Genomic DNA, 4,698 nt, shown 5'->3' with positions numbered 1-4,698 from the left:
TTGTTGTGGTGCTCAAGTATTTCATAAATTCTGGATATAAGTCCCTTATCTGATATGTTGTTACCGAATACTTTTTCCCAGTCAGTGGCCTCCCTTTTTACCCTGTTGGAGAATGCTATCTATATTTTGTTATGATCTACAAAGTCAAATGTTTTTGAAAGAACTGAAAAACAAATTCAAGCCTTGAGCTGCAATATTGGAAGATACAATGAGCAAAATCTTGAATAATGCAGAAAGTATCAAAAGAAGATGGAAGGAATACACAGTCACTGTACCAAAAAGTATTGGCTGACACTGAAACATTTCAAAAAGTAGCTTATGATCAGTAATAAAGAAAAAAGTTCAAACTGCAATGAAGACATTGGCAAAAAATTAGACCCTGACCATTTATAGGATACCAATTGACATATATCAACTAAAAGATGCAACCCTGAATGTGCTCTCTTGTCTATGTAAAAAAAAATTTACAAGACAGCTACCTAGCTAGCTGGCTGTAAGAGATAAAACTATTGAGAGATATCATTAAAATTATATGCAAGTAAAATTTTGCAGAAAATTATTTAAAAATTCCTAGAACAATACCTTGACAGAGAATGACTAGAAATTCAAACTGGATTCAGAAGAGGTTGTGGTACAAGGATGTGGCACATTGCTGATGTCAGATGGATCTTAGCCTAAAGTAAAGAATATTGGAAAGATTTATAAAATACTTTCAACCACCTGTTTGTCAGAGCAGAATTGTGTTCCAATGGCTGGTTTTTCTTAAGTAGATCCTCAGGTCTTTCTTCTGAGGCATCTGTAAGTAGATTCAAGCAGCCAAAATCTGGTTAGCAACCAGAAGTGTTAACTTGCACCAATACGTAGTACTCAAGAAATTCATAGCAATAGTCCATGTCTGCATATGCTGCATTAAGATAGTTGCTAAATTTGATCATTGACCAAACTATGGTATAGCCATCTTTACTATAGTTTCTCTAAGAGAGATTTTATATTTAAAGACCCTAGTTTATCTGGAATTGAAAAAAGAATTTTTTTCAGTAGTCACAACATTACAAAAATATATTAAAATACATACTTTCTTACTAAGCTAGTAATAGAAATACCAGTCTGCATAATAATAACAGCTTTTATGAACATTCACTTCAATTCTAAATAGAAAGTCTCCTCCAGAGTTTTCTTGTGTTGTAATGGTTAAATTTAACAATTATCTTCTCTTATTTCCAGGCTACAAAGGTAAAGATTCAGTCCCGAAACATGTGACTGACTTTATGGCCAACAAGTTCCCATTGGATTCAATAATAACCCATGTTTTACCTTTTGAAAAAATAAATGAAGGGTTTGATCTTCTTCGCTCTGGGAAAAGGTAGTTTAAGTTTTGAGTTTTTTCATAGTAAGAGGTTGATTTTCCCCCCTAAACCAAATTGCCAAAGGCTAGGTATCTCTAGTGATTTGAATCTACCAGCAACTTCAAAATAGAAGGGTGGACATTAGCCTCTCATTTTCATTTACATCCTCAGAAACCTGATAAGAGACTTGCTCTGAGTCAAAATCGACTCAAATGCAATGAGTTTGAGTTTACATTTGAGTCTGCGAGAAAGAGGAAAAATAAGAAAAACATTAAATGCTTTGATTTTTCATGATCAGTTCCTTTTTGCAAGTAGAACATTTAAGATCTTTCTGGGGAAAGTAGCTCTGTATTTTCTATTCTTCTGAAATCAAATTATGACAGTAACAGTGAATCTGAATGATCAGAACCACTCTGTCTTTTTTTAAAAAACTTTATTTTAATAATATTAATGAACTTTTACAGATATTTTGGATTTCCATTCATTCATTGTTGCACTTTGCTCCCTGCCCAGCCCTCCCCCCCGCCCCCCCCCCCCCCAGTTTGCTCCTCTCTTTGAAAAAGTAAAAGAAAAAATTCTTTCTTGTATACAACCCCCCGCACCTCTCCCACCGCACCAGGTACAATCCACTACATACCCTTAATTCTGGACTTTTGTGATAACTATAATACCATATCATATATCGCTTTTAAATTATTCTCTCCCTCATCTGTTTCACTGTCTTTTTTACAGAACATTCTCCATTTGTGAGGGAATGAGAGATACTGTCAGTTACAACACTGAGCCTAGGCAGCTTCTGCCTGTCTGATTATTAATGCCTACAAATTTAAATTATGTTGTTGTCATGAGTCATTAAATTGAGACTAATCCCATTAGACTAGACTGTCTATCTTTTGCCTGCAGAGAATCTGTGGATATGAACCTCATGCCTTTGAATTGGTAGCACAACTCTTTATCAATTAAACTACCAATGTTCCCTGAATAATTTATATATGATCTTAAATTTCCAATATGAACAGTAACAATTAAATATGTTTGGAAAAAAGTTGGTAATAATTCAAGAAAAGAACTACAGTTTATCTCTAGATCATAGAATTAAAGGTTATTTTTCTTTATTACGCTGCCCCGTGTTTCCTAATTATCTACATGTCTTTATTTTATTATATGCATGCAAATGCATATACCTTTAAAGTAACAAAGACAATTTTTCTAAAAAGTATTTATCCATCAATGTTTTCTAGAAAGAATATGAGTTCCATTAGAATGTTACATTCCTAATTTCCCCAAGAATTAAATTACTTAGAATTCAACCTTACTATCTTTTCCTAAGAATTCTTCGCTATCTCTTTCAGAGGAAGAAAAATGGGCAAATACCTCCTGTGTGATTTAAGGCCTCAGCTGTGGGGTCAGTTATGAGTCAGTTAAACCTCCATGGCAATGAGTTTGAGGTTTGCTTTAGACAAACTTAAACCTTGTCTTTATTAAATGATAAACTCTTCCTGCCACATCATCTATTATCTTGTCATTTATACACCATTGTGTTTAGACTTGAATCCCAATACTCCATACCAAATGTGTGATCTAGAGCAAATTCCCTACCTCTCTAAAATCTCAATTTGTTTCAATATTTAAAAAGAAAATGATATTAAAACCTACCTCTTAGTGTTATTTAGGTAAAAGGTTACACGTGATAATGCATAAAGATCATCTCTAAAGCACATGACAAGTAGCAAGAGCTTATTATGTGTTTTATTACCTTATTGCTTTATAATCATGTGAGTACTTAGAACCTTTTAAGTTATTTTGATGAGGATGATAACTAATAGTCAATGGATTTTTAATAGCAGACACATACATACTCTGATGATTAAAATTAAAGTCAGAGAAAATACAAGAATAAGGGAAAGATAAATTGCCCTTTCACTTGGATTTACTTGAAAGATAGAGATGAGAATGAAGGGACTGAGCACGCCTTAGACTCGCACATGGAAGAATGTGGAATATCTAACACTGTTGTAACAATACCTTCTGTTTTTCTCTTTCAGTATCCGGACAGTTCTCACATTCTGAGATACGGATGCCTTTACTTAGCGCTGCATCTGGCTCCTTGTAGGCCTACAAGATGTACCATGCAAATGACATCACAAATCTGTTCTTCAGTGGTATGATTAGTTAATTACAAATGGAAGCCTCCAAAAAAAAGCCAATGAAAGCTCTCTGATAGTCTTCCTTTCAGCTAAGATCCATCTGGCATCAGCCATTATATTCTTTGTTCCATGTCGTTAATCTAGTTTAAATATTTTGCAGTTCTCTTTTAATGTATTGTCTCATTATCTTCTATAAGATTGTAATTGCTTGTGATATTAAGAATATTATTAAATCATTTCCTGCATTATTTTGGTTTGATTTGTTGTTTTTGTGTGATGTTGTTGTTGTTTAATGGATACAAATTCTCTTCCAGTCTCTTCCAGAGAGCTATCTTTTAAATTTCTTGGCATCAACAAGGAAGTACTTCCAGCACCACATATACTTATAAAAATATTTCCATTTCTGAGGGGACAGTAGTCGGGGGTGGTGGGAGAAGGAGGAGGTGGCGAATCACTTATAAATGGTGCCGAAGCAGGACCCAAAGCCTAAATTCCAAAAGGGTGAGCGAGTGCTGTGTTTTCATGGGCCTCTTCTTTGTGAAGCCAAGTGTGTAAAGGTTGCCATAAAGGACAAACAAGTGAAATAGTTTATACATTACAGTGGTTGGAATAAAAACTTGGATGAATGGGTTCCAGAAAGCAGAGTGCTCAAATATGTGGACACCAATCTGCAGAAACAGAGAGAACTTCGGAAAGCCAATCAGGAGCAATATGCAGAGGGGAAAATGAGAGGAGCTGCCCCAGGAAATAAGACACCTGGTCTGCAACAGAAGAATGTTGAAGTGAAAACGAAAAAGAACAAACAAAAAACACCAGGAAATGGAGATGGTGGCAGTACCAGTGAGACTCCTCAGCCTCCTCGGAAGAAAAGGGCTCATGTAGATCCTACTGCTGAAAATGAGGAAACATTCATGAACAGAGTTGAAGTTAAAGTGAAGATTCCAGAAGAACTGAAACCATGGCTTGTTGATGATTGGGACTTAATTACTAGGCAAAAACAGCTGTTTTATCTTCCTGCCAAGAAGAATGTGGATTCCATTCTTGAAGATTATGCAAATTACAAGAAATCTCGGGGAAACACAGATAACAAGGAATATGCTGTTAATGAAGTTGTGGCTGGGATAAAAGAATACTTCAATGTAATGTTGGGCACTCAACTTCTCTACAAATTTGAGAGACCTCAGTATGCAGAAATCCTTGCAGAT

At 35.1% G+C, this 4,698-nt stretch overlaps 2 pseudogenes; both read left to right on the top strand.

Moving 5' to 3' along the window:
• The window catches only part of LOC102852810, a 31,937-nt pseudogene extending 28,521 nt beyond the window's left edge, over nucleotides 1-3,416 (top strand).
• Nucleotides 3,417-3,954: 538 nt separating this feature from the next.
• Nucleotides 3,955-4,698, top strand: part of LOC102852402 — a 30,379-nt pseudogene continuing 29,635 nt past the window's right edge.

This window comes from Elephantulus edwardii, unplaced genomic scaffold, assembly GCF_000299155.1.
Source record: "Elephantulus edwardii isolate Elephantulus edwardi_28Jun2011 unplaced genomic scaffold, EleEdw1.0 scaffold00122, whole genome shotgun sequence".
Taxonomy (NCBI): domain Eukaryota; kingdom Metazoa; phylum Chordata; class Mammalia; order Macroscelidea; family Macroscelididae; genus Elephantulus; species Elephantulus edwardii.
The sequence above is the reverse complement of the archived record's forward strand: the minus strand, read 5'-3'. Positions and strand labels throughout refer to the sequence as shown.